We start from the raw sequence: 10,179 nt of genomic DNA on the forward strand, positions 1-10,179 counted from the left end.
CCAGGTGGAGTGACCATATGACCGAGGGAAGACACAAGACACAGAACTGTATAGAGAGTATGTACAAGAAAATTCGTAGGGAAATAATAAAGTTACACGAGAAACGAGAAGCAGCACAAGTAACCAAGAAAGAAGACAACTCTGATAATGAAGAGGTAGACGACGAGAATCCCTCCAGAATAGCGTATGTAGGTAGAACTAGACTTTCCGACCGACATTTACGCCTAGATCACAAGAAAGTTTCCCCTCCTCCCGTACCAGTACAAGGTTCTCTTGAACAAGTATTCCAAGCTACCGATCACATTCTGAAATCACGAATAGGCTATAGTGAGCTTAGTACAATGCATGAACAAGAACTAGCCCGATCAGCAGTTCGATGGACTACTGATTCTACCACTTTTCCAGACGAAATAGTGGCACAAATGTTTCTGAAACTGCCCCCAGCCGAGCAGCGACTGGTGGGTATGTATATGATCCAGCACCTCATTACACTGTATGAGGGACAGCATTCTGATCCAGGTCCGCTACATGATGTATTGAACGAGTTACTACAGTATAGATGGAGAGGTCTAGGTACTGATTTAATTAGTATCATTCTTGAACAGCGCCACAAATATCGAACGTTTCTGAATCCGCATTTTGTTCACGTCTCACCTCCAGAAAATAAATCATATTACATAGATAGACAGCATCCGTTACGAGAAGTACACCCAGTTAGAGGAGCGGGTGGTGATCTAGAACGAGTATTTGTTTACACCCCTATCACGAAAATGGAACTCTTAGAGATGAAAAAGTTAATTCCCTGTCACGATAAAGATCCAGCAGGGTTCCATCGAGAATTAAAAGACATGCTCCGTATGGGAGAATACACGTATCCTGATATCATTAAAATGTTAAAGGTCCTGTTGCCTGCAGGCATATATGAAAAACTCAAGGAAAAAGAATGGGAGGTGGGAGAGAAAAAGATCGATTGGACAGCTTTAGAAGCTGAAGATAATTTACGAGTACCAGGTACCGGTCTTGGGGAGAAATGTAAAGACTTGCCCGAGTTATTGATACAAGTTTTGCCCAGATTACTAGCCACGAAAAAGGAAGATTGGGATGCCATTTCAGCTTGTAAACAGAAACAGGATGAAGACACTAGTGATTTTTATTCTAGATTCAAAAAATGTTTTATTATTAACAGTGGTCTGAAAACAAGTAGTGAATCATACCCTCATCTTTTTGTTACTAAACTAGTCGAGAATTCAAGTCCACAAGTTAAAAATCGAGTATTAAAGGTCGAAAGTACCTGGCAAGCTAATACTCCGTCACAAATGTTACAAATGCTCCAGTATCACAAGAACAGAATCAGGGAAGAGCAAGAACACGAAAGGAGACGTATGAAAGACACAAAAATGAAAGTATTAGTTGCACAATCTGTTCCACAAGACAGTCAGAAGAGGGGTCCGAATCAAGCCAGTCATCTTGCAGCTCCCGTTAAAGGGACCTGCAATTACTGTAAACAGCCAGGTCATTTTATAAACGAGTGTGCAGTTCTGAAACACAACATAGCTACTGGTAAAACTAAAGAAAGACCACGTCCGCCTAGACAAGAACAAGTTTCACAGACTTCCCAGTCACCACAGAATGCGCAACAGACAGTTCCAGTACCGCAGCCTATAGCTGCAACACAGCATGTTACACAGCAGATGTACCAGTATGCCCAGACAGAGTATCCAGATTATCAGCCGTATTCATGAAACAGCCTAGAGAGGGAGGTAGGTTTGCCTCTCATCGAGATACCTGTAGATCAAGAGGGTCCCTATGTACACAGTCAAGTATTAGGGAAAGACAGAAAGTTTCTGATTGATACAGGGGCAAGTAGGACTACTATCAGTCATGACGAGGTTCCAGGGGCTCCGCTCTCAGGCTCTAGAAATGTTTCCCTTGGATTTTCAGGAAAACCAATTGTTAATGAAATATCGAAACCAGTTACTCTAGAAGTCGGTCCATTGTCCCGAACTACCGATTTGTTACTCACGAAATCTTGTCCAGAAAATGTGTTAGGCATTAAGACATTGAAAGAATTAGGTGCAGTAATTTGCTGTTCCCCAGAGGGGGTTCGTTTGTTTTTGAGAGACTTCAAAGGTCATTATGTATTACGAGATTTTGATCCAAGATTATTGAATGTACCACAGCATTTATGGGCGCAAGGTCCAACTGATGTAGGTTGTATGCATATCACACCCCATCGTGTGACTCTGAAGCAAGGTGTAGTTTTGCCATGAATCAGACAGTACAAATTGCCACCTGAGGCTGTAGCAGCCTTATCCAAAATTATTGACGAGCTTATTGCTCAAGGAGTGGTTGTAGAAACTGACTCCAATATATGTAATTCTCCTATCATTCCAGTCCTGAAACGTACTGATCCAAATGCACCTCCAGTATATCGATTAGTGATTGACCTTCGAGAACTTAATAAATGTATCATACCCCAGTACCCAGTAGTCCCAGATATTTCATCCCTATTGACAGCCATTGATTCTGAAGCTACGTTCTTCACAGTTATCGATCTCAAGAACGCATTCTTCAGTGTCCCCATTCATCCAGACAGCCAGTACCTTTTCGGTTTTTGTTTAAATGGAAGAAGCTATAAATTCACACGAGCTCCTCAAGGTTTTACAGAAAGTCCTAGTATTTACAGTCAAGCACTTAAAAGACAACTAGACAATATTCACATGCCAACTGACACTGCCCTGCTCCAGTATGTCGATGATCTACTGATCACAGCCCGTTCTGAACGTGACTGCGAGCGAGCATCGCTTACAGTCCTGTATTTTCTGGCAGAGATGGGGCCCAAGGTGTCCCCTTCCAAATTACAATTCTGTGTCCAGCAAGTGGTATACTTGGGACACTTACTGTCCAAGTGGGGTAGGCAGTTGACACCTGACCGTATCCAGTTAATAGCACGTCTTCCACAGCCCAAGACACAGAAGGAGGTACGAGCTTTTATCGGCCTCACTTCTTACTGCAGACAATGGATTCCTCAGTATGCATTTCTAGCCAAGCCATTGATACAGTTAACGACACAGGAGGCAGCCGTATCGACTGTCCTCCCTTGGACCCAGGAACATACACTTGTTTTTAATGAGTTAAAGAAAGCCTTATGTCAAGCACCTGTTCTAGCAATACCGAACTACAGTAAGCCTTTTACACTTTTTGTCACAGAACGTGATGGTACTGCATTATCTGTTCTCACACAAGACCAAGCAGGACAATACAAGCCCTGTGCTTATTTTTCTAGCACATTAGATCCAGTGGCCCAGGCTCTGCCTGCGTGCCTTAAGTCAGTTGCAGCCACAGCTCTAGCTATCAGACAAAGTGATTCCATAGTGTTAGGACATTCCCTGACAGTACAAGTTCCACACTCCGTGGAAGTTCTTTTAAACAGAACCCAGACTCAGCACTTGACAATTGCACGTTTAACAGGTTATGAACTGACACTGTTTCAGCCACACATAGAAATCAGACGCTGCAACATTCTAAATCCTGCTACACTGTTACCGTCAGTTACTTCAAATCCTGCCACGCATGACTGTGTGGAAGTGGTTAACACTATGACAAAGCCAAGACAAGACCTGACAGATATTGCATTACCTGATCCCGACCTGACACTTTATGTGGATGGTTCATGTATGAGAACAAGTACAGGAGAACTAGTAGCCGCGTATGCAGTGACTACTGAAACCGAAGTTATAGAAACACACCGTATTGACACCCTGTCTGCTCAAGCAGCGGAGCTAGTCGCTCTGACCCAAGCCTGCATACGTGCCAAGAACCAGAAAGTAAACATATACACAGATTCACGTTATGATGCATTCGGAGTCGTACACGACTTTGGAGTGCTCTGGCAAGAACGAGGTTTTATGACTTCTCATGGAACCAAGATCCAGCATGGTCTTCTCATTCAAGCTCTGTTAGATGCAATACATTTACCGACAGCTATTGCTATTATGAAGTGCAAGGCACATACGAAAGTCACTGACATCATTTCCCAAGGTAACGATCTAGCAGATCGAACAGCCAAGCTCACAGCTCAGACTCCAGACATTCCAGTTAACACGACACAGACACCCACTCCAGATCAGACTACTTGTATGACAGTTAAGGACCCTACACAGGATGTCATAGACATACAGTTACATGCTACTCCCGAAGAAATCAAGAAATGGTCCGAACAAGGAGGGGTCCAGACAGATCAAGGATGGTTGACGAAGGGAAAAGCCACATGGTTTCTCCCCGACTCTATGGTTCAAGTCATTATTAATACCGCACATAGTCCAGCACATCTAGGAGAAAAAGCTATGTTAGATAGTCTTCAGAACCTTTGGTTCAACAAGCATTTACGAGCTGCAGCCAAGCAGAAAGTCCGTACCTGTATGATATGTTGTCAGTTCAATCCAGGTAAAAGTGTCCCGGTGGAACAAGGTGGATTCCAACCTCCTGACCATCCTTTTGAGGTCCTCCAGATGGATTATATTCAGATGGAGCGATGTCGAGGTTTCAAGTATGTCCTCGTAGTTGTATGCGCTTTGTCCAGGTGGACAGAAGCATATCCAGTTCCAGATTACACAGCTGCGACCACTGCCAGGCAGTTGGTTCGTGAGTTCTTTCCCCGCTATGGACTCCCTAGGGTCGTGTATTCAGATAACGGCCAGCCATTCTCATCCGAGCTCATGAAACATGTTTCCCTTTTGTTAGGGTACCAGTGGAAGTTCCATTGTGTACGCCATCCTGAAGCAGCCGGTCTTGTAGAGAGACATAATCAGACTTTGAAAATCCGAATTGCTAAAGTATGTAGAGAAAAAGGTGTAGACTGGCTAGTAGCTCTGCCAGTTGCTCTGTTCTACATGAGGATGGTTGCACATTCCAGATCAGGTCTGTCCCCGTATGAGGTCGTATTCGGCCGTCCTCCAAACATGTGGGGTACACCTAGACCCCGTAGTATTACAGACGTTTCCAGTAATATACTGACAGATTACCTAGCTTCCTTGATGTCTGCCCTACACTCTTGTCGTTCACAGGTTGCCGCTGCATTTCCAGACAACACCGAGGTGAAACCGCATGAAGTCGTTCCGGGAGAATATGTTTTGGTCCGCAATTTTGATCGTTCAAGTCCGCTGGAGCCCCGGTGGAAAGAGCCTCGAATGGTGTTGTTAACAACAAGGACCGCCGTGAAACTGGAGGGCAGGAAGGGCTGGGTCCACATCAGCCATATTAAAAAGTTCCATGGATTACGAGAAAAGACATTTGCTAAGGACTGCCTTATTCCTAAAGACTGCCTAAAAACAGACTCTGAACTCAAGCCTCCCCTGTTAGAGAAAACTCCGCAGCAGGAGTATAAAGATAAGCTAAGGTCTAGTAAAATAAGTCAGCCAGTTTAATTGTCTAAGTCCCTCTCGGGTGAAACGGTTAGACAGGTTCCTGACATGTATGAGACAGACCCACACAGTGAGAGAGTTAGTCAAAACTCTAAAAGATGTATTATCGTTCTATTTTTCTTGCTATTTTTGAGTCTTATGGTTACCTGCACAAGTTATGCTTTACATTTATGTTTTCCGATTTCACATGTACATATGTTTTCTAATGCTACAGTAGAGCACACATTTAGTGATCTGCCTCCTCACGAGCTATCCTATCGTCTTGCCATGCGAAATAACACATTCATCCGAATGTTGCACTATTCACACCAGACCAGCAATGCCACTAATTGTTGGGTGTGTGGTCGACTCCCCCCTTTCCAGACACCGAAGGGAGTTCTGCCACTCTTTCCTTATCCGTTTTCACATAATGGTTCATGTGGAGCATGGTCCACGTTAACGTCTTCCTCAACTGATATGTCCTTTCTGAATCGAACATGTTTTCCAGACAAGCAAGGTCTTTCCCATAGAACAGGGTTAGATCTAGAAAATGAAGTGTATGATTTAGGTAATTATTCCTCGAATTTCATGGTCTTGAATGTTCAGTCCGATACTACTCCAGATTTGCCTGCTATTTCAGTACTACCAGTCAAAGGCGAATTATGTGTCAGAAAGAATGGTTCCGCACATGTAGGACATAGTGATTGTACTACTACTGTCGAGTATAGTGACAGTGGGAAATCTATTTTCAAAGCCTCACGTCATTCTTATTTTGTTTGTGGTCAGACCGCATATGTTCGTCTGCCCCTCGATTGGGATGGAACATGTTACATTGCCTTCCTACTGCCACCAGTTTTTCTAGCCCCGTCTGATTATCACAGAAACACACATCTAGTACACGTTAGACATAGAAGGGAGACCGAGTCCCCAATTGTCGATCAAACTGAAACTACTCTAGAACAATATCAAGACTTCAATAAAGGTTTCTTTTTCTTTATAGGACCTGTCCAGAATAGTAAGTTAATACGTAGGTTAACCAGAACCCTTGAAGCAGTAGTGAATGAGACTACTTCTGCTCTAGGTAACCTAACCGAAGAGCAATCTGCTATGCGTTTTGTCGTGCTCCAAAATCGTCTCGTCCTTGACGTCATACTGGCCGATAGAGGAGGAGCATGTAGAGTCATCGGATCTAGTTGCTGCATTTTTATTCCTAATAACGCGCCGTCTGTTTATTCAGCTATAACCAGACTTCATAAAATTGCCCATCAGTTACACCAGAATCCAGGCACCTGGACATGGTCCGGTTGGCTCTGGAGTATAATTTCTGCCTGGGGATGGAAAGTATTGTCATTCCTGGGTATAGCAGTAATGATCATATTCAGTTGCTGCCTCTGTATACAATGTGGCCCTGCGATTTGCGGCATGTGTGCTACCTCTTGTATTCCTAGTCCTAGTCCTAAATCCCGTTCCAAGACAATTCGAGACGAGCAAATGATGCTATATGAAATGATAGATGGTATCATGAATATTGATGTTTCCTGAGGGAAACGTAGGGCACAAGGAGGGAATGTGGAAAAGTAAATTTTGCCATGTTATATGTGCCTACGTGTTCCCCATCTTATGCTATATGTGCATGATCGATATGCATGTATCCCCCTATGATCGATAAAAGACGCAATCATAGTTGTGTCCAACTCTAGTATGCCAGTTCCCAGTTCTCGTGAAAGCAACGAGTATTAGGCCTATGTTGCCACGTTTTACAGGGTGCACGTTAAATTCATTGAATTGTCCCCGTTTCTAGGCCTCAAAAGGGCCCGGACACCAGATTCAGCTCCAGTCTCCTGAACCCTCTCCGAGGAGCGATACAGCCCCCACCTGCATCCCTGACCCTTCACTTATTTCCTGCCTCACAGTGCCCGGCCCGGCCTGGCTCTGCCTGCCAGTCTGCCAAGAGTATGTTATGCTTCTAGTTATCAGTCCAGCCCTCCTTCTCTGCATTCCTAAGCTACTGAATCGCATCAACAGTTTCAGCCATGGTCTAGCCTTACTGTCTCCATGTAAGAAATACTGTATTAATATTCATAGAATACTCCTAGCACACGCAATACATGTAGAATTATGCATGCATCAGTCTTAGTGTCTAGTAGCCTTTGCCCTGATAACTTTTGGATTCTATCAATATGTACTCCAAACACCAGATACCAGATATGATATAGGTACATGTTGTCCTGACACTGTAGACTGTAGTCTCCTCTTCTAGCGCAGAAGTCATAGCCCCCAGTTCTCCCTGGTAACACGTCATTGCCCGTTTGCGCGCACCACTAGGTTAAAGGTCCCAGCTGCTCAGGTAGCCCCCTCCATATTTCCGCCCCATTTATGACACTTCTGTTACGTTTACATCACATGTCTATGTATACGCCCTGTACACGCCTTCTTGTTACATCATTTTGTCCTTATCTTTCGCGACTGCTACGAGATACGCCTACTGCTACGCCTACTGTATTGAATGTAATGTATTTGTTTTAGTATATATACCATGTAATGTTGCTTTTCGGTGTGCAGCTGCCGTCCCGTCCCGTGCTTCCAGGCTGTTCTGTCCCTTCCCTTATGCCTGATTAAAGCCTGAAGACTCAAGATACCTCGAATCCTGTCTCTTATTTATTGAGCTATCTGTTTTATTCATTGTATTCAAAAATAGTACCGGTAATTAATTATTTATTTACCACAATTCTCATGATACCGGACAGGAGGAGCTCTGTAAACTGACAGCTGGTAGCCGAAAAGAGTCTGGATCGGTAATTGACATCTCCTCATGTTTGGATCAGAATGTAAGTGAGGAGGTTTTTGTGTCAGACTAAATTGCTGAAGAGCCAGATCACAAGAGGGGGTCCTTAACACCAATACCAGCTACAGTTGAATTAGTATCCAGCCCAAATGGTCAATCTATCACATTTGGTAATGTAAGACCTTTTAATTTGGACCAGTCAAGCACGATCTTGGAGAATAGTTTTACCATTAATAAATCACTATTGGTTCCAGGTGTGATTAGTGGTGAAAACGTTCCCATCCTAAACGAGCAAAGTAAATCCACTAATATAGTTTTAAATAATCAGTTTGACTCAGTTGATTTATCTTTATTAACTAAATTCGATGGGAACTTTCAGGCCAGATCTGGCGATATAGAAAATAACGTTACTAGACCTGAGCGTGGAATATGGGAATGCCTACTCCATACTATGGATTCAATCACTAATGCTCTTAACTTTCATTCGGACAAATTAGATATTCAGGTAGACAATTTAAACACATTGGCATCACATGTAGTAGGAATCGATGCAAAGCTTCTTCAATTAACCAAACTGATAACTAAGGTTCAAGCAGATAAAGAGAGTCAGTTATTAACTTGTACTTGTGCACAACTGATAGATAAAATATCAGATTTACCGTCAATTGTTAGCTCCATGGTACAGGAAGTAAAACTGTTGTCAGGTAGAAAAGTTCAAGGTAATGAAGAAATTATTAATGATGCCATTAATCTGAAAACACCGAAGGTATCTCATGTTAGCTTTAAAAGTATTAAACACAAGGACCATTTGACAGTTGATGAAACAAAAAGCGATTGTCCAGAGTCAATTCAAGCATTAAGTGTTATTTAAAACTCTGAGGTGAAAATGATTTGCCCTGAAGCAATCCAAGCATTAGGCGTCACTACAAACCCTGAGATTCTGTCCAAACGGGCAAGAAAAAGGTTAAGGAAAACCCATAATAAAACATCACAGGATAAAAAACTCCCCAGTGAGGTAGTAAGTAAAAATCCTAAAATGCCTAAAGAACCTAACACTAAAGCCTTATTCGCGATTTTTAGATCAACGGAAGAATCTGTCGTTAACTCAAAGGATAAACAAAACGGTCAATCTATTAATAATTCTATACAGGATTAAGCTAACGCCAGTATGTGGCCCAGAGTCCCACTTCCAGTAAAGTCAGGGGTTGTTGTGCCTGATCAGTCTTGTAATTAATCGGTTGATGAACATGTTATGTTATATATTCTTATATAGTGCGCGGCTGCCCCAGCTAAGGGGCGTCCCAGCGCTTCTAAGAGAGACAGAAGAGTCGGCCACAGCAGATGGGGAAATGTGGTAATAACATAACAGAAGGCCATTTAAGTTACGAATTTGGAGTGGAAGGGCGTTCCAGAGTTTTGCCGAGAGATACCGGAAGGAGCGTCCTCCCATCCGAGCTAGCTTTATACGAGGGACCACTACTAGGTTCTGGCCTTCTGAACGTAGTGTCCGCCGAGGAATGTACGTGATCAAGAGGGGACAGAGCATGGGTGGCGAGGCGGTTTTTAAGATTTTAAATACAAGGCATAAAGTCTTAAATTGGATCCTCTTCTCCACCGGGAGCCAGTGGAGTTTGGTGAGGGTGCTCGCAACCGCGTGACAATGGGGGAGCCCCGTCAAGGCTCTAACCACTGAATTTTGTACACGTTGCAGCCTTCCCCTCTCCGCCTGATTGACCCCCAAAAATAGGGAGTTCGCATAGTCCAGCCGCAAAAGAATGGCAGACTGTACCATGAGCTTACGAGTGCTGGAATCAAATAACTTTAAAATCGGCTTCAGGTTCCGAAGGATCCCAAAACAGGTGGCGGCAACCATTTTAGTGTGATGAATAAAATTAAGAGATGAATCAATCTAAACTCCGAAATTTTTTACCTCACTTTTAGGCTCAGGGGGGTTGCCGAGAATCTCAGGCCACCAATTGTCTCCCCATGCCG

Source organism: Lissotriton helveticus, chromosome 9, assembly GCF_964261635.1.
Source record: "Lissotriton helveticus chromosome 9, aLisHel1.1, whole genome shotgun sequence".
NCBI classification, from domain to species: Eukaryota; Metazoa; Chordata; class Amphibia; order Caudata; family Salamandridae; genus Lissotriton; species Lissotriton helveticus.